Below are 24,453 nucleotides of genomic sequence, written 5' to 3'. Positions count from 1 at the left end.
TAGTTTTCATTGTGAATTAGAAAATGTTTGGGGGGCCAGTCAGCACCCTATCGCGGGCCGCATCTGGACCCCGGGCCGCATGTTGAGTATCACTGATCTCAACTATATGCATGTTGTCTGTTCACTCTCATGAATTGATAAGGTTCTAAGGTTACAATGTACATATAACATTCTGATTATAACACCAAAATATTACAATTATAAAAAAGAAAAAGAAAGGGCCTTATATCTGACCACGAGCCCGCCCCGGGTCCGAGGAATAGGGGGGAAATTCAATAGTTCGAGCAGAGAATCTAACCTCTAACGGTTTCTAACCAACGCAAATGTACTTTTACTCAAGTACTTTGAGTACTTTTAAATAGGCTACTTTTTTACTCGAGTCATCTCCTGGACTAGTACTTTTACTTGTACTTGAGTAAATTTTCACTAAAGTAACAATACTTGTACTTGAGTAGGATTTGTCAGTACTCTTTTCACATCTGTCAATGCTGATACTGTATGCTATAGGTAATGGAGTGAGGATAATACAGTACATGCTTTGAATTCCTTAGTTTGAACTAAGCAGTGTTCTAAGCAGACAGGATGGCGTGCAGCTGATAGAACGCTCATCCATAAGAGACTTGACTTGACTTGGACTTGTGACCAGACTTGAGACTTGACTTGGACTCTAGCTCAAAGCAATAATACATAAAACATGTATTTTTTATGTTTTAAGAAGTAATGGTGAATATTTAGGTTCAAAATAAAATGTTAAAAAATAAAAAGCGGCTATGCCCCAGAAAGTTTTCCCCATGGGCGGCCCATACGTACGGACATTACGTACGTACGGACAACCCGAAACCATAATGCCTCCGGCCCGGCTATTGCCGGCAGAGGCATAAAAAGGAGTAGGAAGAAGTAATATGTACTTATTATACCCCTTTCTCACCATCCATAAATATATAATTCATATAACTCATATATACAATTAATTCAACTTGTATTCATATAGGCTCTGTTGACTTTCAAAAAACAACTGAAGACTCTTCTGCTCAGACCAGCCTTATAGCCTCCTGTGTCGCATGTTTTTATGTCTTGTGTTTTAATGTTTTTTTTCTTTTCATTTTTATATTCTGGTCTTATTTGAACTATTTGACTCTTGTGAAGCACTTTGTGACTTTGCTCTGTGAAAACGGTTGTATGAATAAACTTTACTACTATAGTATTAGTGATAGTAGGCTACATGTAATAGTAAGTGTGACAGTAGACTGTGCACTGTGGTCTGTTCAAGTTCGGAGTTTCTGTTCCAGGTTTTGCTTATCTGTGCACTGTGGTCTGTTCAAGTTCAGAGTTTCTGTTCCAGGTTTTGCTTCCCACCAGACCAGTCCAGTCTCATGGTGCCTTCAGATAAAGCAGGATTTCACCACTGGCCAGCCACGTCCTGATGAGTAAATTGTCATAGAAACAAGTTAATCAGATCTCATCACTTGTTCACGTTTATACTTTATTTCCTCTCAGTCAGCAGCTGCTGGATGTGTTCTTTCTAACATGTTGTAACATAAAACACATGATCATTTTAATATGTCCAATCAACCTATACAGCACCTGAACTCATCTCTCACTCTATTCACTCACTTCAGCAGGGGTAGAGTAAGTTTACAAGCAGCACCTGAAAGTGTGTGTGTGTGTGTGTGTGTGTGTGTGTGTGTGTGTGTGTGTGTGGCAGTTGCGTGTGTGAGAGTCATTGGTGAGAATGATTGCTGCTGGTGGTTTTACAGCCTTTTCTTGTTTGTCTTTAGTTTCATTTTCACTTAATGTCACTGCACGGACGCACACACACACACACACACACACACACACACACACACACACACACACACACACACACACACACACACACACACACACACACGCACACACACATTTTTGGACTGTGAGTGTGATCTATAGTCTGTGTAATTGTGCAATATCTGACTCAAATTCTTGTTTACATTGAACGGTAAATAACTGTGCAATATATAATGTATATGAGTCAGGATATATAGGAGTGCTGCGTGGGTCCATAGGTTAATCAGTGTATAGACAGGAAACAGGTGCTTGTAGGAGTGGGCTGGATCAAATACTACAGAGGAAAAGTTTGTCTCCTTTTGTAAAGATGAATAATAATGTGTCAATGGTGAACTTTAAAAAATGTCCCATTTCAGCTCACAGGAGGAAACGTGTCAGTCTGCTGTTGCAGTTTTTAACTTTTTAACATGGACTAATAAAGGCTTTTGAACATCTTCAACGGAACAGTGTACCTGGGACATTTTTTAAAGTTCACCATTGACATGTTATATTGTCTTTTTCTATTTACAAAAGGAGACAAAAATATGTCCTCTGTAATATGGTTGCACATAAAATCCATAAATGCAGTAACTTAAAAGAAAAAAAGGAAAGAAACATAATTTGAATTTGTATTTTTGCACAAAATATATAGCAATTTCCCATTGAAACAGCAAAAAAAGTGTCATTTTTGGACCACTTTTTACAAAAAGCATGAATTTCATTATTTTCACAGGGCATATTTTAGATAAGGTTTCCAATTTTAAGATTTTGATGACATCATTTTGCATTGGCAGGATTGTTTTACTATCTGGTAAATACAAGTGTGTGTGTGTGTGTGTGTGTGTGTGTGTGTGTGTGTGTGTGTGTGTGTGTGTGTGTGTGTGTGTGTGTGTGTGTGTGTGTGTGTGTATGTGTGTGTATAACGGTACACAGTCATGGTTCGGTTCCTACCTCTTTTTCGGGGTCACGGTTCAGTACGAGTTCGGTACAACGGGGGAAAAGGCAACAAAAGTATCCCAAATGCATAAGGCTAGGTTTCGTTTAATTTCATTTAACCTTTGACATTTAATGACATGCAATACTAGTGCTCCACCTAGTGTCATAAATTGGTACAGCCTGGCTCTGTTGTGTATTAAAGCAGTGGTTCTCAAACTTTCTCACGTCTAAACTGACACAAATTAGATCATGGACCCCCATTTGAAGATTTTGTCGAATGATCAAACAATCTGATAAGAGTTCAGCTTTTAGATGTTTCATTACCTAAAGTGTATGAAGCCCAGCTTTTAGATGTTTCATTACCTAAAGTGTATGAAGCCCAGCTTTTAGATGTTTCATTACCTAAAGTGTATGAAGCCCAGCTTTTAGATGTTTCATTACCTAAAGTGTATGAAGCCCAGCTTTTAGATGTTTCATTACCTAAAGTGTATGAAGCCCAGCTTTTAGATGTTTCATTACCTAAAGTGTATGAAGCCCAGCTTTTAGATGTTTCATTACCTAAAGTGTATGAAGCCCAGCTTTTAGATGTTTCATTACCTAAAGTGTATGAAGCCCACAACCAAAACAGTTTAGATGTTTCATTACCTAAAGTTTATGAAGCCCACGACCAAAACAGTCATACATCCTGTCATTGTGTTACTTATGGATGGATAGTGTGAAAATAAATGATTCCCCTTTTAGCTAGGGTTCCCCCTGGAACCCCCCAAGGACCCCTGGGGGGCCCTGGACCCCACTTTGCAGGGTTCCCCACGGGTCCTTGAAATCCTTGAAAGTTTGTGAATTTGAAGTTAGCATTGTCTTCCACAAGGAAAAGGTCAGGCTAGGCAGGAGCATTAGCTGGAGATAAACTGACATGCTGTGAGTTTACAATCTGGCGCTGTCTTGGAGTCTGGGGCAGGTATATGAAGAGAGCAGACAATCAGGTGATGAGTGGCAGCTGTGGTAGCTGGAGCCCAGCTCCCACACACCTGGCTCCAACAATCCAAACACAAAGGGAGGGGGGACAGAAACTAGGGCCATGTTCACATTACAGGCAAATCTGATTTGCTGATAAAGTCATTAATCATCATTATCTTGATTGGTTTCCCAAATCTGATTTGGGAGTGTGTCCGCACTGCCACAAATCTGATTTTCAAGTCGGATCTGTGTGTCCAGACCTAAACAGCCTATCTGCATGGGTTGCTATGGTGACGACGTGGGCGTCAATAAATACGTACGATAGGTGACGTGGTTTTCCTGCGCAGAAGCATTTGATGACGAGTTGCGAGTGACGTTCAAATCAGATTTGGTGGATCTGCGCGTCCGCACTGAAGTCACATCAGTCGAAAGCAGGTTGGAAACTACTTCCATATGTGGTTTGGGACAAGTGACACAAATCAGACTCGCAGCGTCCAGACTCATAAAACCAATCTGGATAAAGTCATTAACACATTCACTGCCAACAACGTATGAACACGTTTTCAGAATCCAGCTGTTGCCTGCCAACAACGTGTTTACACGTTTAACTGTTTTTTCAGTGGTTTCCACTAGGTGAGGCCCTTGGGCAATATGTGAATGTGGATCCGACCTCTCCCGCTGCCCCGGAAGTACTCTAACAAAGATTTCTATATAAGGAAGGCGGCATCCTTTGGTCGGCGTGGGTTTGAAGTAGGTAAGTTGAGACAGAGAGATACAGCATTATATAGCGATTTATACATAGCGAATTTAGCAATTTAGAGTCAGATTTAGAGCGATTTTGTTAGCGTAGTTGATTTAGTTTGTTAGTTGTTAGTACAGTAGTAGTGTTTAGTATAGTCTTTATAAAGACTTTGTTTAGATAGATAGTTAGCGGTAGTTACAGTTAGTGTTCATTGTAGTTAGCTTAGCACATTTAGCGTTAGCGTCAGTTCATTTTAGTATTTAGCCTTTATTCTAGTTCATTTTATTCTAGTTCAGTTTGATCGAGTTGGTAGCCGGTAGATTAGCCTTATTTCAGTTCAGTTTGATCTAGTCGTAGCAGTAGTTGTTTTATTTCAGTTTAGTTTAGTTAGTATTTTCAGTTTTAGTTTAGTTGGGAGTGGGTGGTGTTTGTGTTTGTGCCATGCCGGCCAAACGCAAGCGGTCTTCGGCGGCTGCACGCAAGCGATCGGCGGATCAGAGATCACTGCTGGATTTCTTTTCCGTTCGTAACGAGCTTGTGCGGGAGACCGATTCCGAGGTCTCGGATGAGGAACGGGGTGAGCCCATGCATGTCGCGGCTGCGGCTGCTGGGCTGACTGAGTCGTCCGAGTCGAGCGACCTCACATCTTCTCCAGACGCGGAGGATTCTGAGGATGAATGGGCCCCGTCGAGGAGCGAAGCTCCACAGAGCAGCAGTGGTAAGACGATGTTTGAGATGACTTGTGTAACTGTAATTACTATGACTGTACAAAAGCCAGCAGTCAGTCAATTCATTTTACTGAACAACAAGAGACACAACAATCAATAAGGCAGTATGTCTTATCACTATACTGCCTTATTGATTGTTGTCTCTTGTTGTTGTTTTTTTGCACTCAATGCCCTGTTATATTTGTACTATGTTGTAAACGGAGTTCACAGCACAAGAATTTCACACGTGATACTTGTACCATGGAGTGACAATAAAAATCTTGAATCTTGATTTTCAGACTCTGAAGATGAGCCTGTAGTAGCCAGCTGTAGCGCTACAGCATCTGGTGCCACATCCTCTGGTGCCAGGAAAATGGGTAAGATCACTATTCAGAATCAGGTTTATTTTCACATCACAGGTTCCAGCCAGAATTCCAGAAATTCTAGAACTCCAGAATTCAGTACCACACATATGAAAAACACTATTTTATGGTAATTATGTATTTCTATAATTTGCAGATGGAGCTGGAAGCGGGAAACGTCCCCAGCCTGCAGGTCCTGCTGAGTGGAGTGATGCTGACTGGGAGCCAACCCACATCCCATTCACCGCAGAACCGGGTCCTCATACTGGTGGTGCTCCTGCTCAACCAGTGGACTTTTTCCAGCTCTTCCTGGACGATGAGCTGCTCCAGGCCATTGCAGCACAAACTAATCTGTATGCACATCAGTGCATCAGTCAAGTGAGCGAGGCTCTGCCACATTCAAGGCTTGGGAGGTGGAAGGACACTGATGTGGCAGAAATCAAGAGCTTCTTGGGACTATACTTCCTCACTGGGATCGTGAAGAAGCCTGAACTGTCCATGTACTGGACCACAAATGAAGCGTCTGCTACCCCCTACTTCAACAAAACCATGTCTCGCAACCGCTTTCAACTGCTGACCAGATTCCTCCATTTCGCTAACAATTTTGATGTTGATGGTGCAGACAGGTTGTACAAGGTCCGGCCTGTGTTGAATGACCTGTTAGCAAAGTTCAGAGCCATGTTCACACCAGGTCGTGACATCAGCATTGATGAGGGGATGCTCCTGTGGCGTGGGCGGTTGGCCTTCAAGGTGTACAACCCCCAAAAACCCATAAAGTATGGGATAAAATCATACATTCTTTGTGACTCCCAGACAGGTTACTGCTACAGTATGAAGCCCTACTGTGGTGAGCGGTCCTCCCTAGGTGAGACGGTGGAGTTCCTCCTCGGGGACTTGGCAGGGCAGGGTTACCATTTATACATGGATAACTACTACAACTCTGTTGGAATGTGTGCACAGCTGCTGGAGTGTCAGACACATGTCTGTGGCACTCTGAGGAAGAACAGGGGTGAGCCACCTGCTACGAAGGTTACCAACCACACAGTGAAGATGGGGGAAACGGTCATGCGACACAATGGTGGCACCATGGTTCTGGCCTGGCGCGACAAGCGCATCGTGAAAATGGTTTCCACTATGCACGACGACACGATGGAGACGGTGCAGGTGAGGCAGAAAGGCAGCAGAGAGAGGGTCCCACACGCAAAACCCAAGTGCGTTGTGGACTACAACAAGTACATGAATGGGGTAGACAGATTGGACCAGAACATTGCCTACTATCCCTTTGCCAGGAAGACATCCAGGTGGCCATTCAAGTTTGTGATGTACTTGTTTCAGATGTCTTTTTATAACACCTTTGTGCTGTACAAAGCTAAACGCCCACAGAGAAAGTGTAAAACTTTGATGGCTTTCATCCTGAGTGTTGTCACTGCATGGACCACACCTGTGGTGGAGAGGAGGGGGGTGGGGGAGGAGGTGGGGGGTGGCGGGGAGGAGGTGGGGGGTGGGGGGGAGGGGGTGGGGGGTGGGGGGGAGGGCAGCAGTGACCAACCTGCAACCATGCCCCGGGCACCATACCTGGACCCTCCAAGCAGGCTGGATGTCGATCTAGCAGGCCATGTAATGGCCATGTATCCAGCCACACGCAAACAAGCTCACCCAGCAAGGAAGTGTAGGGTTTGTATAAAGAATAAGGTTAGAAGCGAGACACGCTTCTTTTGTGTTATATGTAAGGTCCCATTACACAGGGCTAGCTGCTATGAGGTGTACCACTCAGACAAGTAGGCATGGGTTGTAAAAAAAAAAAAAAAAACCTGCCAGGGAGGTTTTGTCTTTGATGCTCTTTGTTTGATTGTTTGCTAGCTAGCAGGAATACATAAAAGCACCTGCCGATTTTCATGTAACTTTGTGGATGGGTGTAACATGGGCCAAGGAAGTACCCATTACATTTTGGAGCGGTTCTGGATTCGGTGTACGAGCCCAAACCGGTTTGATCACAAACCGAAAAAAACAATAAAAAAAAAAAACATGTAAAAAAAAAAAAAAGCTGAGTGACCTGTGGTCTGCTGTTGTTTTGTATTTATTTTGACATTTATTTATTTTATTATGGTATTATTCCTCCATTATTGAAAACAACTATTGTTCAGATGTCTGATGTCTCACTGATGGCAAAAATAAATGGTTAAAGTGACTTTTCTGCCTGTTTGATTGAATTTCACAAAACTGCGATTATCTCAGCATTCTGCCTCAGACCCTGAAACCATGCTGTACTCAACGGCTAATATCTACATAACTACTAACTCTACAAACTAACTCTTTTAGACAGAGAAAGTACACATTCTAATAGTACTTTTGAGATATTGTATGTTCACCAAGTCCAAGCAGAAAAGAATCCTCTGCTCTTGTAAAATGAGCCAGAATCCTCAAAAAACGGCTTGGCAAAAGCTACCTACAGCAAAAAAAAACGGCTGGCAGTCAATGTGTTAATAGGCCACTAAAGTTCACAAATCAGATTTGACCTCCTAGTCTGAACACAGGAGGCAGAGGATGTTGACGGCGTGCATGACACAGCTACAGAACTGAAAAGCATCTCGTTATAAAAAATACAAAAAACAATTGAATACAAAAATAAAACTTGTGCAATAGGTGCAATAGTGCTAGTATGCTGTTCATACACAGGTTGTGTTAGTAGAACAGGGTTTTTCATTTCCCACTCACTGTTGAGGAAGTGGGTGGCCATCGTGAGGTAGCCTTCTGTAGTACGGGACGTCCATCCATCGATTTGTTAGAGCAACAGCAGGTGCAGTCGACAGAAACTTTCCCACACAGCTGATTTGAAAGAAGGAGGTGGTTCTTCTAGCTCCTGTGTCTCCTCTGCACTCGCCATAGTCAAAGTGAAAAAAAAATCTTCTTCTGTGGTTGGTTCTCATTCTTTAATGGTGTTCAAACAGTGTTTAGGTGCTTTACCCCACCTTCTTGATTGGAGTGTGTATCGACGTATTCTTCGTATAGCTGCTGCACGCACCGAACCGTACTGCCACGTCACGGGACGAATACACGTACGTATACCGTGACACCCCCAGTGGTGTTTAGTAAAGTTTGGATATGAATTGTTCTCAATTTCCTTTTCTCATAAACGCGTTTTCCGTCTCTGGATGAGCGCAGACGTGTGGCTGCTTCCTCCATGTAATTGTGGAGTTATTTCTGAGTTGTCGTCACTTCAAACTCTAAATATCGGTTTTTCCTCAATTAGGGTAGCAAGTGCATCACAGGTGTTTAGGCCGCTTGGATATATTTGATTAAATACATTGTTTGATTGTTGTTCTCCTTTCTCTTAGCTTGAAGGGCATGGCCATCACTTCATAGCCCTCGACTTGTCAATGGCTGTCGAGTACATCCACAACAAGAATATAATATAATACACCAAGATCTCAAGCCTGCAAATGTTTTGGTAATTCATGCCCACTTTTTTCTGTCACACTACCTTTTTAAAGCACTGCACATTTGAGTAAAATCTTCAAAATTGCGCCCTTGTGTTGTACCTGCCAACAGATTGATAAATTCTCAAAGAAGGTGATGCTTGCTGACTGGGGCCTCGCCAACATCCGAGACACCATTCTGCTGCGGCAAGGAAGCCGAATGACTGGAAAAAGGGTGGGGCCAACGGGAGGAACCTTCCTATACACATGGCTCCAGAATGTTAGCCTAGGTAAACCCAGCCACCACGTGACCTGCTCTCTCAGTTCCCAGTCACTATCGTCTAGCGAACGGGCCATTCAGAACGATTTCCGCGGCGGTTTAAAGACTCCCGCAGACCCGCAGCCACCCCGCAGCCAATGAGTGACGGCGTGACTGCCAACATCAGTCCTGCCGTGATCGGCCAATCAGAGAGTGCGTCTTTGTCAATGACGTGTAACAGCTGCAGCGGCTTAGCACTACCTAGCCGTTAGCATTTGGCCTCTCTAAAGCATAGCTCCCGAGCTAGCTACTAGCTGGCTAGCTATATGGCTATGCAACTACGTGAGGAAATTCAAGTGAAAACAGCTGTTGAGGTTGAGGTCTGTTGATCAAAATAACACCTAGCGTTATCGAAATCGGATTTTAGCGGACCATACAAGCCAGGGCTTCAGAGCTGATCACCTGGACACATTTTATGGCGAAATTATCTGATAAACTTGTCTGTGCTGCTCTGTGGTGATCAGCTAATGTCTTCATAGCATTGTGATTATGATTTAATGCATTATGGAAGATAAACGCTGGTTTAACATAATTAAAATAATTCCCTACCAAACATGTAAAGTGACGCTTCTGGGCAGTAGACCATTTGGGCATAACATTATGTAATGTGACATGAGATCACCACATTTCAATAAATATAACGTTTTTGCACATTTGAATGCTGCTGGTCGTTTGTTTAATGCTGTATATATTGGATATTTAAAGCTGATACACAACACAATTGTGTTGAGGTAATTCTGCAAAGCTCAGTTAAAAATATAACATGTAACACTTTACACAATCAAATCTAACTTATTCACAGCAATACACAGTCCAGTAGTACAGTGGGCTAATTGTTTGAATTATATTGAAATATATTTGCATGGTGTAGCATGTAATGCAGATAATGTAGCTAGATACTCTGACACAGAAAGGCAGACAAGCTAGCAGCAGGGATCTTGTCACACTGATTCCAGATAAACTCCTCTGTCTAGCCAGCTATACAATATTGATCAAAATAACACCTATATCGAAATCGGATTTTAGCGGACCATACAAGCCGGGGCTTCAGAGCTGATCACCTGGACACATTTTACGGCGAAATTATCTGATAAACTTGTCTGTGCAGCTCTGTGGTGATCAGCTAATGTCTTCGCATTGTGATTATGATTTAATGCATTATGGAAGATAAACGCTGGAAGGCTGGGTAGCATTAGCTGACGTCATCCAGGCTACAGTAACATTAGGCTATTATAGTTATGAAACGCTGATTCAAACGTTACAATAATAAGACACAATAGGAGCCAGTTACCCTACTGTAGATAGAGAGTAATTTCAGACCACCAGATATCACCATATTTATGTTATTAAATGCTGTAACGTTAACGGTAATTCTCATGTGTATGGTTTATTTATAAGCATTCATTGATTGAAGCAGAGTGCTGGTCGGTTAAGTTTCTCTGTAGTCAATGTCCTCTGCTCCAATCTTCGTTCGTAGTTTCTTCTGTCTCTCGTCCAGCAGCTGCAGATGTCATCATTATCCACGTTATTGATTATTATTTATAAAAAAAAACTCGTGTAAATATTTTGTGAACGCACCAATAGTTAGAGAAGGAAACCTCTCTTTGCATTTTATTTTTTAATAAAAGTAGGCTACTTGTGATATCTCACGTGGTCGATCATCATTGCAAATTTATGTGAACAGCTAGGTTTAATGACAAATATGGAATATCACCCAAGGAAATACCACGGTTTAATGCCAACAGATAAACCATACAGATTTGTTGTAATTGTGAACACATAAGGGAGCAAAGACATGGTTTTCAAGTATAACACAACTTTTATTCAAAGACAGGATTGAAAAATATAGGTCACTTGTATTCACTTCAGTACCCAGCAAACATTTACACGTATAAGGACCGTCTGCTGCACGTCAAACCACTACATCTAGTCAGGGTCTAATTCTATATCCGTAATGGAAATCATAGCGACGTCATTCACGTCTCCTGCACGTCAGCTGCACGTAGATCATCTCCTTCCCTGCGACGTCCCGTCTGCCCGGAACGTCTGTTATACCTCCTAACAATATGTAGTTTATACCCCATAAATTGCGTACAAATCAGCCCCAAATGATCAGATTGCTTGACCGGAAGCTCCTCTGTACCGGAAGCTCCGCTACACCTGGCTTTCTAGTAACAAATAAGACGAAACCATGGCTGGAACATGTATTTATTCATACAAACGTGCCAACTATAACACAGGACCCAAATAAGAGTTGAAAAAATAAATACACTAAATAACATCCAAAAAATAAAAATATGTGCATACAAAACAGACAAAGAATATACATTTTTGTGGTGGTGGGGGTGTCACATTTTTACCTCACCAATATATCACATACGCAAATTGGATGCAACAGAACAGTACAGCCTTTGGCTACAACAAGGTTTCAAAAAGCCAGCCTATGTCTGTAAAAGAGGGGGAAAAAAGACAACTCCATGTACAAATAATAATAATAATGTACAAATAATAATAATATAATTATTATAATATATATATATATAATATATATTATAATATATATATATATTATAATATATATATATATTATAATAATTATATTATTTGTATTATTTATACATTATTATTTGTACATGGACTTGTCTTTTTTATATATTTTTATATATATAATATATATAGATTATATATATATATTATATATATTATAATATATATATAATAATCAATATATATATAATAATAATACAAATAATAATAATAATGTACTTATCACTTGATTTATGTCCTCATAATACAAAAAGGTGAAATGGGTTTATGGTCTCAATCGCTAGTTCCAAGTCTTCTTTTACACGGTACAATGTACATTTTCTAAATAATGGTCCCATTAGAATAACTTCAAAGATTCACAGGCTATGCTTTGGGCGTGATTAACAGGTCATCAATCTGATTGAGATCTGACAGTACAGCCTTTGGCTACAACAAGGTTTCAAAAAGCCCGCCTATGTCTGTAAAAGAGGGGGGGAAAAGACAACTCCATGTACAAATAATAATAATGTACTTATCACTTGATTTATGACCTCAGAAAAAAAATGTTACATGGGTTTATGGTCTCAATCGCTAGTTACAAGTCTTCTTTTACACGGTACAATGTAATTTTTCTAAATAATGGTCCCATTAGAGTAACTTCAAAGATTCACAGGCTATGCTTTGGGCGTGATTAACAGGTCATCAATCTGATTGAGATCTGACAGTACAGCCTTTGGCTACAACAAGGTTTCAAAAAGCCCGCCTATGTCTGTAAAAGAGGGGGGGAAAAGACAACTCCATGTACAAATAATAATGTACTTATCACTTGATTTATGACCTCAGAAAAAAAATGTTACATGGGTTTATGGTCTCAATCGCTAGTTACAAGTCTTCTTTTACACGGTACAATGTAATTTTTCTAAATAATGGTCCCATTAGAGTAACTTCAAAGATTCACAGGCTATGCTTTGGGCGTGATTAACAGGTCATCAATCTGATTGAGATCTGACAGTACAGCCTTTGGCTACAACAAGGTTTCAAAAAGCCCGCCTATGTCTGTAAAAGAGGGGGGGAAAAGACAACTCCATGTACAAATAATAATGTACTTATCACTTGATTTATGACCTCAGAAAAAAAAATGTTACATGGGTTTATTGTCTCAATCGCTAGTTCAAAGTCTTCTTTTACACGGTACAATGTACATTTTCTAAATAATGGTCCCATTAGAGTAACTTCAAAGATACACAGGCTATGCTTTGGGCGTGATTAACAGGTCATCAATCTGATTGAGATCTATAGACGGCAATGAGGCTCACTAAAAAAAAAAAAAAAAAAAAAAAAAAAATGGGGTGTGATTGTCACAATGACAAACTTGAGGCTTCAAAAGAGTCCACAAACCAATGGGTGACATGATCATGTCACCCATCATGATATGTCCATATTTATATGCAGTCTGTATTCTAATCTTCCACTTCTGAAATCCTCTTGCGCCCACCACCACCGGGTCTTGCGGGAGCATGTTTCAGGTGTTCCCCAATGGCTGCATCTATGTCGTGTTCTGTGGCACTGGCACTCCACCTCTTCGCAGCATCTAAGGGAGAGAATAAACATGTTCATACAAAACTGTCTACAATGCAGGAGTCAATGCCCTAACATGTTGTTCAGGATCCAGCATGCACAACCTAGAGACCTTTTTAACATTATGAAACGTCAAAAATGATTAATAACCATTTTGATGTTTCATAGGATGTGTAGAAATCATCAATTTCATTAGAGTTCTAGTGCCACTATGCTCAATGTTATTAGGGACACCTGTGTACACACCAATGAAATTGACGTTTTACAGACAGGTGTTACAAAGGCTCCGCGTCAAATGCAATTCGCTGGCCGCCCCCCGGAGCACATTCTGGGCCTCCGAGCCAAGCTGGGTCGCTGGAAGCCGTTTTTGGATGTGATGTCATCACAATGAGACCTATTACATCAGACATCACTGGCATAATCCGATGATGTCATAGCCAACCAACTGGACATCATTGGCAGTTATGGCATCACCAGGGCTGGGGTGAGATGTGAGTTATAACATCAGCAGTGATGTCATACCCCAGGCCAGTGGGGGCTAGATTTACCAATGCACGATAAAACAAGACATGTACTTCTTCATGTCACGACCACAGAGTCCCATACAGAGTGTTGAATCCGGTGATGAGGTATATAGCTCCCCTCAGGGTTATACCCCAAGCCAACACCTAGGCCAAGATCAGAAAGCAAGATGTGCTCTAAGACCTGACCATCTAGGTTTAGAGCGGGAAGGATGGCGGGACCTCAATCATGTCCTAACGGACATGCCTATGGCAAAGCACGCTTCAAGATAGAGGCAGGTTTATACCTACAAGAAGAGCAGGTGGGTTCTCTTAACCCACAAACCCCTGAGAAACCCCTTTACCGCCAAGAGGGAAGGTAGGCTCCGGGCCCCATGCGCCCGATCAAAACTCTGATACAAAATCAGTATACCCTCACATGAAATGTAAAAATGGCTGACATGAAAAAGGGCTATTATTGGAGAGAGTATTGATGTCTATGGATGTGCTGCTACACATGTTCATCCACTACGTTGTGCCCTTAAGTCAATCATTATGAGTGTAGAAGCTGAAGTAGATCATCTTTCTCCACAGCTAGAGTAATTAGCAGCTGAGAAAATGTGCTGGTGTTCATTGACAATATACTCTAGATTTTTTATTTAACTGAAGGACAGACATTGAACTTATTACAACATCCCATCGCCCACTGGAGTCGCGGGCTGCAATACATGAATTTACTGTAGCCTGATGGTCTTAAGTGAATGAGCAATAGTCAATTTCAAACAGAGGCCACCACAAAGGGGAATAAAAACTGAACTTTGAACTTCTCAAACAAAAACTCAGTCACCTTTGAAATTGTCTAATGTTATTAGTAGAATACCTTGAATTATATGGTGCAGAGTGGTCGACTTGAAACGCTTTTTTTCAAGCTGTCCTCCACCCATCATGTTGAAGTTGGCCATGAAGCCGTTGGACATCATTCTGTGGAATGTATACAAATTACTTAATCTCAGGAAATGCATCATTTCCAGGAAGGCAAACATGAATAGTGAAAAAGGTGACGATACCAGGGCAAACATAAAATCACCCACAAGTCATTCACTTTTGTGTCCTACTTTGGGTTGTATAAGGTGACTGTCACCTAAACACGACTTTTTCACATCCCACAGGGTTTTTCATGGCTGGGAATGGGCCTTAAGGGGCCGATGACAGTAAGCATGATCAGAATCGTCGTGCCTACTGTAGTGCAAAGTCAAGGTTATCCTCCTCAGACATATCAGTCATTGTCAGAACTTATCAGTAGCAATGTATTTTCATAGTGTTCTATGTTGTTGAAAGAAATCCGTGGTACAAATAAGGGACTTTAACTTTAAAATCCTCAGAATTGCTCGAGTAAATAGTGTTTGGTTTGGTGTTAGTGTGCAGTCAGCTGGTTGGCCTGAACTCATATCAGGCCTTTTATGGATGGTAATACCGTTTTGGGGGCGACCTAAATTCTTACAAGCAGTAACATCCCAAATTAAATTATGTCAATAGCCTAATTAAAATATGCCAATAGCTATTCGTTAGATCAAGATGCAATAGTTGATGTAGCAGACTAAATGGAAAAACCGCAGATTTACGAGTCTGGGGTTGAAAATCAAATTAGGTGCATTCCTTTTCTTCAATTCAGACTACTAATTTGAGCTACCTCACGTTGCACAGGTAATCCTTTTAGTGTACTATGTAGACTTACCCCGCTAGCCGGGCGCTTCAGGCTCATACGAGCGCATTAGCGCCCGGCGAACGTCACGCATTTTCCCATTTTACACTGACATTTTCACGTCTAGGTCTAAATGCCGGCTCCTACCTGAGTCTTCACGTGAAGTGAAGACACTATCCGATGTAAAACATCCTCTTCTTTTAATGACACCTAGTTGTTGCATCCAAATTGTTGCATAAAATCCACTTTTCTGTCTCTCAAAAACCGAAAAGCATTTATCTGGAGCACTTCGCGCAACCCAGAAGTCGTTGTTCCGGGTTGCTTCAGATCAGAGAAGAAGAAGAAGCGGTGCGCCAGATAAATGCTTTTCTGTTTTTGAAAGACAGAAAAGTGGATTTTATGCCACAATTTGGATGCAACAACTAGGTGTCATTAAAAGAAGAGGATGTTTTACATCGGATAGTGTCTTCACTTCACGTGAAGACTCAGGTAGGAGCCGGCATTTAGCCATAGACGTGAAAATGTCAGTGTAAAATGGGAAAATGCGTGACGTTCACCGGGCGCTAATGCGCTCGTATGAGCCCGAAGCGCCCGGCTAGCGGGGTAAACTGTAGACCAGGGTTTCCCAACCTTTTGTGTGCCAAGGACCGGTAGATACATGGGGAAAAAAGTCACAGACCGGTTGTGGCCCCGGGGCAAACTGCCCTCTGTGCTCAAAGTGAGAAAGTAGCAGGCAAGCAGCAGTGGCAGTCAGGGGAGTTAAAATTACTATTCTGCTATTATCACAGGACTGTTGGATTACACAAGCCGTAACTCCCGTCTTGGTGCTTGTCAAAATTGAAAATATTTCTGAAAATAAATAATACTTTATTTATAGAAGGCTGAAACTTTGCTTTATGTTTCTTGAGTATCCACCGACCATTACAAATTATTCATTCATTCTTACCGGTTCATAACTTTGTTAACGCAGTCCCGTAGTGAAGTCCCACCTATTCTGGACAGCTGTTGAACCTAAATGTGGAACCATAATACATGTTATGTCATTTGATTTTGTCAAACAGTCATACTTTCTTCTCATCATATATAAGCTGGATTCTTACCTGGTTCTTCCTCTTCTCTTGATCTTTCATTTCATGCAGAAAGGAGGCGAGGTCACTCTCTGACTCCACTCTTTTGATAGCTGAACCAGATTGGCCAGGTTCCAGAATTCCAAGGACACGTTGAACGAGCTCCTTCAAATCGAACAGCATCGTAAACAGCTTCCTTTGGAATCCTGAAAGATTTTCAAGAGATTTCCAATCAATATTTGGACTATTAGGGAGTGATGCTCATTCAATTTCTTGCTGAGTATCCTTTAGGTCTGTCGGACAAGTAAGCGTAATATTCATAAGGTAAAAACAAAGTTTTTTTAATGTAAGTAAAGCCTGTTTGTAATACCAAACATTCACCCGACTAGATTTTTGTAACATAATGATAGGCAGATCCTTACTGGCAGTTGATATCGGGTATTTTGGTCCTCTGCTGGGTCCGGCACATCCTTTTAAGGAAGATTATAAATTAATGCCAACACATTGTAAATTTTTGGCGAAGGAAAAGCCACTATGGAGAATTTACATACTTTCATTCATGCGTCGTCTCCCCGACGAAGCTGGCAAAAGAGCAGAGACACGTGAGACCAAAATGCCGGGTGAACAGAATATGAAGGCATGTATATTTTTAACGCTGTATGTCATCCAAAGCAAATATGTAACTAGTCATTTCACTTATTTGAAAACAGAATACCATTTAGCAAGATCTAATGTAATGTTTGCATTTGTCATTGATACAGGATGCAGGGCAAGTGTGCTTTGTAGACATCTATGTAAATTTCACAGCTTATATAAATACCTTCATTCCCGTGTTCTCTCCGTGATGTCGCTGATATAACAAGAGCAGAGAAAGACATTTGAGACTGAAATCATATTGGTGAAGACATGGGTGTCCATGTAGCCCTTTTACCATTTTTGATGGAGCACAAATAATATTTAATTGTTCATTTATATATATATATATTTTTTTCCTATGTTTTCCCATCATTTTCTCCCCAATTGGAGTGAGCCAATTTGTTTCCCCCCAGCTGCCCTGGTCCCTGCTCCACCCTCTGCTGATCTGGGGAGAGCCGTAGCCTACCGCCACGCTTCCTCCGACACATGCCAGACGCATCTTTTCACCAGACAGTGGGGGGCTTCACCGGCAGGACTTGGCACGTGGGAGGATCACACTATTCCCACCAGTTCCCTTCCGCCCCAACAAAACAGAGGATGTACTAGTACACTGACCAGACATATCCTTAGCCTGTATGGACGGCTGACCAAACCTGCAGAGGTAACAGGTGCGAACTTGCGACCCTCGTGTTAGTAGGCAGGGAATCTACCACTACACTACCGGGACGCCCATTTCATTGAGACTTAACGAACCCCCCGCCCCGCAATAACTGTTTGACAACAGAACTTGTTTGTTATTTACATCAATACAGTATGCTGATGAACATCAAATGCTAGACATTTATTTACACATACACTGTGGCGTCCTCTGTGATGGGGAAACACGATTTGGAGAACCAGGGGTAGCAGCATAGTCTGTGGAGTTAGTCAAAACAGTGTGAGAACTTTCATCAGACAGGGTTGGGTATTAAAGCAGTTATCAAACTGGAAAAAGTTCAAATTAACATATTTGAAGTCATTACTGCTCGTCAATACACATTTCACCAGAGATTACTAAAAGGGAATAAAAAGAATTGCCTCTTTGAGGTTGTTCCAATGGTGTTCCTTGAAAAGAGTCTTGAATTCTCCGTCCTGTGTATGGAATGGATAAGGAAACAAGTTAATCTGAGGACTGAGTTACAGAGGTGAATACAAAACTTGACAGGCCTTGCAGGGCAGGACTTACTCGCAGAGCTGGAAGCAGATCGTACAGGGGTGGCGCCAGTAGATCCTAAAGCATCAAGGGATGGCCTTCTAGAAACCCGCTCTGTTGCGTTTACATCGCCTACACAGTGCACAGACATGGCCAGACAAATGTCAATGGAAACTATTTTACAAGTTATTAAATGTTCAAATCCTATTTCATTTAATAGTTGTGACCAGCAGCTCTGCATGTCATTCTGTCGGTTGGCCGGTCCCCAACAATTTCAACACACTTAGAATTAAAATTAGGCAAGGTAGTCGTGTCATGTGTGCGCGTGTGTTAACGTTCATGTCAATTGACGGAAAAAAACGGGCAATATTTAATTATTGCAGGGTGGCAGAGTAAGAGTGGATCCTGCCCCTGCCACCATGAATGTTACAAAAGAGTGTGAGAGAAAGCTTAAATTAATGTGCATACATATACATTGTGGCAGCTACTTCCATTTGTGCTTGTTACTTGAATATGTTGGATTAAATGCAACACTGCCACTAATTGTTCCAATCAAGTCTCGTTCCACATAGCTGATGTGAACTCATTGCAAGTTCAACGCCAAAACTGAATGTCCAATCAGAACTGTTCAATGTAGCCGAATGACATGGTAATTTTGTTGGAATTACAGCAACTGCACCCACTTATTTAGGGGTGCCAAATGAATACAGTACTATAATCAAATTCGCAATACCAGATATTGGTGTGACATTTGAAGGTTAGGAGAAAACCACAGTCGGTCTCTCAGAGACCACCTTACGAAGACCGTTTCACTGTTCACCAAGGACTTACAGTACCTGTTGAGTGCACATTTTCTCTTCGTGAGGAGTCTGTGATGAGCCCTCTGTACTGCCTATTGGTGGCTGTCTCTCTCACATCACCTCTGGCTACAGGAGAATCATCAAAAGAAAAAGGTAACTGAATCATAAGAAAATTAAATAAAAAATAACGCTAAGAACCCAAGGCTGCATCACTTGCCTCTCAAGCCTAGCGCAGATCATTAAGGTGAAGATGGTCTACAAATTTATTGTTATTAGTAATGTGTCTGTAGGAGTATGAATTCTCTAACAACTTTGGTACATTGTCAGAGAAGTTAACACTGTGCATCACTGAAAACCAAACAAACATTATGTGAAATGCATTTTGATTTCAAAGTATCATAGGTGAATTAATAGGAACCCATTTTTAACAGCAATTCAAACATCTGAAATGTATTTCACTCATTTTACTCCAAAAGGACTTACTTGTACGACCAGAAATGTTTCTGGGAGATGCACTTTGTCTCATCTGACAATGGTCCCCAATACTGGTCCTCTCATTTCCTGTATGAAGAAGATAAATAAATACAAATAAGTTACAGGAACAGTTTCTAACAATTTATAAGGCAGAATAGGAATAATTATATCATTTGAATAGAGGGGTGCAATGGGACGGGACTCGTGCATATGCAAGTCTGGAAAACAATCAAATTAAAACATTAGAACACACCTCTTTCAGGGTTCATGGGTGTCCCATTCTTTTGCATAACTTTTCCTGGACGTGGATCTCCCCCCCCCCCCATGACTTCTCCTGGTTTTGCATGGACATACAAACCCTGTCTTGGGTTCTGTATAGACCTTATTCGATTGACGTCACTCACGTATGGGCACGCCCACCGCCACCATGTTCTCGACATAGCGCGCAGCTCTAAAGTGACAACCTAAGCAGCGTTTAGAGAAAGCTAGCCGCCGTTAGCGTTAACTGTATCGTTCCTGTTGTGTTCGGATGGTGACCTGCGTTTGGCATGGCTGTAGTAATAACAGCAATAAAGTCCCCGTGGTTTGTTTCTATCTCTACCGTCCACAAACGTGAAGGGAGCGAGACGGAGGATACGTCAGCACAGGAGAGGTGTGTGGATAGTTGGGAGAGACAGGTGAAACTTTCTGACAGCTCCTCACAGCAAAGTCAGTTCACCAAATTTTTTCTTTTGTTTAGTATTACAGGCATTAACGGCTGCATACAAACAACAACTCTGGGGTTTTTATTGCTGTCATCCCTATTTTGTAATGGAACAGAAACGACAATAAGGCCGTTACTATAGTTGTCAGCTGCAGGACGGTATGTCAACAATATGGCGCTGTCCGGGGTTAGCGAATAAGGTCTATTGGATCATGTGTCAAATCACCTGTGCGGCCAAGGGAAACATAATTACACACTATCATTTGTCAATTACAAATATTAATTTTTACTGCCTTTTCTGAACGTTAAACGCAGTTCAGTCTTATTTTTAAGGTGAGATGACCTACTTCTTTGGCCTTGTGTGTATGGCGGAGACGTGGGACTCTGTCTCCTCTGGGAACGATGATCCATGGGGCTGTCCCGCGGATCCACAGCACTTCCTGTTTGAAGATTAAAATTCAAAAAGTAAATTGTTTTGAAACAGTAGCCCTCCCCAGTAACTATCACATTGATCACTCACTTTGAGTCTTAACTGTGTAGTTCAGTGACACTCAATTTCCATGAGCCTAAAAACATTTGTGAATCACAAAAATCCACTTTTTTAAAGGTGAGATGACCTACTTCTGTGGCCTTGTGTGTATGGCGGAGACGTGGGACTCAGTCTCCTCTGTGAACGATGATCCATGGGGCTGTTCGGCAGATTCACAGCACTTCCTGTTTAAAGATTACAATTGTAAAAGTAAGTTATTGGAACAGTAGCCCTCCCCATGAACTATCACATAGATCAGATCCACTTGTCTTAACTGTGTAGTTCAGTGACACTCAATTTCCATGAGCCTAAAAACATTTGTGAATCACAAAAATCCACTTTTTTAAAGGTGAGATGACCTACTTCTGTGGCCTTGTGTGTATGGCGGAGACGTGGGACTCAGTCTCCTCTGTGAACGATGATCCATGGGGCTGTTCGGCAGATTCACAGCACTTCCTGTTTAAAGATTACAATTGTAAAAGTAAGTTATTGGAACAGTAGCCCTCCCCATGAACTATCACATAGATCAGATCCACTTGTCTTAACTGTGTAGTTCAGTGACACTCAATTTCCATGAGCCTAAAAACATTTGTGAATCACAAAAATACACTTTTTTAAAGGTGAGATGACCTACTTCTGTGGCCTTGTGTGTATGGCGGAGACGTGGGACTCAGTCTCCTCTGTGAACGATGATCCATGGGGCTGTTCGGCAGATTCACAGCACTTCCTGTTTAAAGATTACAATTGTAAAAGTAAGTTATTGGAACAGTAGCCCTCCCCAGGAACTATCACATCGATCAGATCCACTTGTCTTAACTGTGTAGTTCAGTGACACTCAATTTCCATGAGCCTAAAAACATTTGTGAATCACAAAAATCCACTTTTTTAAAGGTGAGATGACCTACTTCTGTGGCCTTGTGTGTATGGCGGAGACGTGGGACTCAGTCTCCTCTGTGAACGATGATCCATGGGGCTGTTCGGCAGATTCACAGCACTTCCTGTTTAAAGATTACAATTGTAAAAGTAAGTTAATGGAACAGTAGCCCTCCCCATGAACTATCACATAGATCAGATCCACTTAGTCTTAACTGTGTAGTTCAGCGGCACTCAAATTCGATGAGCCTAAAAACGTGTAAGGCTGAAAAAAACACTTTAAAGACTGGTAATAAGGACTTTCCATCATTACAATGATTAGATCATATCTCTGGGGACTTGCTTCATGGTCCAACTTTGATCAGCTGTCATTTTGGCTGAGTACACATGGGAAACAATGTCACACTACCCCAGAAGTTAATTACTAATAACTTGTCACACATGTTTAATTCACTTTTTAATTGAAAGGACCTACTTCTATGGCCGTGTGTTGATCTCAGAAGAGATGGACTCAGCAGATAAGGATGTGCCACAGGGGAGATCACCTCTCCAAAAAGAATGTGATTCACTTCTGCATACCAAAACATTACTCTGATTAGAATATTTAAATTGTAGATAATAATGACTGTATAATAATGACTAATGCCACAACAGTATGAAGATGTGACATTTTCAAATAAGTTGTCATCATACTTCCACGTTCGACTAAATATTGCAAGAGAGAGCCACTGTAAGTCTTAATATTTTTCTGCACTCTGGAAATGGTTAACTTGACTAAACTTAAATATATTTCTAAGGCTGAGAAATAAACAACTTCAAATACATGTAGGTTAGAACCTACCACTGGAACTCAGCATGGGCTGTCCCCGGCCATGTGTCACGTCACCTGAATGGCCATTGGAAACGGAATCACACAGTATCATACAAGTGTACCAACAACACATGTTTACAGCTTTTCAGTTTCAGTGGCACTAATGGTTAAAGGTGTCACTACAAATCCTGAAAAATCCATTTGAATACTAGCAATGTGTGGATGAAATGGTGACTGATACAATAAGTTGAAAAACATTATCTGGGTCCCTGCAACACAGGAAGAAAGATGTTTCAGGGGTAATAAATAGGCTAATACTTGATCAGTAATCCGTTTAGCATACCTCGTCTTTCAATGCGTCTTGGCACCCCTATTAGTGGAAAACATAAAACAAAAATAACCAAATTATGTATATGGGCAATTTTACAATGTGACTGTAGGAATGTGGTAATATAAGAGATGTCTTACATGCAGGGGGTGGTGGTGTGGATGACGTATACACATTTACTGTCTGTGGTGAGATCTGGACATTCACTAAATAAATACAGATAGAAAAAAAAATTAGAGTAAAACACTATGCTCTTCAATGGCAGTGTAAACAAGCAAAACCTTTAGCCCAATGCACTGGGGTGTGACCAGCACTCCTCCTATAGCCCCTCTTCACCCATATCCCACTAGCGCAGTGATACTCAACCCGAGGCTCTAGTCTACAACCACGTGCAGCTCCTTTATTTTTTAAGTCCTACCTAAAATAAATAAATACAAATCTTATAAAATAATGGGAGAGGGACTAGACACTCCTTGAATCATGGCCGTCTCCACTACCTTCTTCTGGCATTTCCCCAACAAAGAATGACATTGATTTAATGACGCACTGTCCTGACAGGGTTTGCTTACTTTCACATCCGTGGCCTAAACATTGTGGGAGAAAGTTCCCAACGTATTGGAAAAACTTACAAGATAAGGGAGCCTTAAATATTTCTGGCGTCGGGCAGGATTCATCCTGGTGTTCCGGACATACAACTGAACCTGAAACAAATCAGAACAGACACATTTAGAGCCTATTTTATTGATGTACAAAACAGCTTACATTATTTAATCCCCAAGCAGCCAAAACACCTTAACAAAAAAATGAAAACATGGGTGCAGGCATAAAGAAATTGTCTATGTTTCATAGCTGATTTCGGGGAATGGATTGCAGCTGTACACGGATTGAAAGTACCTCTATTTAATCATATCAGCTTGGAATTAAGACCCCATTTAAAATGTATCTTCACATACTACCTGTCACAGACTTTTGGTGCTGGATTCTGCCTGGTTGTGGATAAGACACTGTCCTTTGGGGTTGAGGGGGAGTGATGTCAACTCGGCCCATCATTCGGCTCTCTGGTGGTTGTGGGTGCACTTGGACAGCTGAACCTGAAACCAAGCAGAAGAAAGTTTAGAGCAAATTTGGTTGATGTACAAAACAGCATCCTCTATCATCTACTCACACCACAATACCCCTCTCCCAATAAATAAGTAAACATGAATGCTGGCTTAAGTTATTTATCTCTGCCTGTTTCAGTTTAGTGCTGGAAATGGATTAAGCTCTTCTTGGCGCCCTTCGTCTGAGAATAGTATCAAAGCATACCTAGTTCATTTGTCAACCCCCAAAGTTGTATTCAGACCTTATTTAACACTTGTCTTCTGAGCCTTAGGTGGCTCAGAGTGGAAGAGAGGGTTTCTCAGATCAAACTGTGCATGGTTTTCAGGATTTTTCAACGGGAGGCTCCTCGCTCCCTCACCGACTACTTCTGTAAAGTCAGTGATGTCCA

General features: G+C 41.4%; 1 long non-coding RNA gene across 1 annotated transcript; it reads right to left on the bottom strand.

Moving 5' to 3' along the window:
* Window positions 1-13,283: 13,283 nt before the first annotated feature.
* LOC310781992 lies at window positions 13,284-22,708 on the bottom strand. The gene is made up of 3 exons (XR_014553000.1): window positions 22,667-22,708; window positions 14,730-14,830; window positions 13,284-13,362 (listed from the first exon to the last, which is right to left on the bottom strand). It is a non-coding gene; the product is annotated as an uncharacterized lncRNA (long non-coding RNA).
* Window positions 22,709-24,453: the final 1,745 nt, after the last annotated feature.

This window comes from Poromitra crassiceps (genome assembly GCF_964638095.1).
Source record: "Poromitra crassiceps genome assembly, chromosome: 9".
Lineage (NCBI taxonomy): Eukaryota > Metazoa > Chordata > Actinopteri > Beryciformes > Melamphaidae > Poromitra > Poromitra crassiceps.
This window is presented reverse-complemented; position numbering and strand designations above follow the sequence as displayed.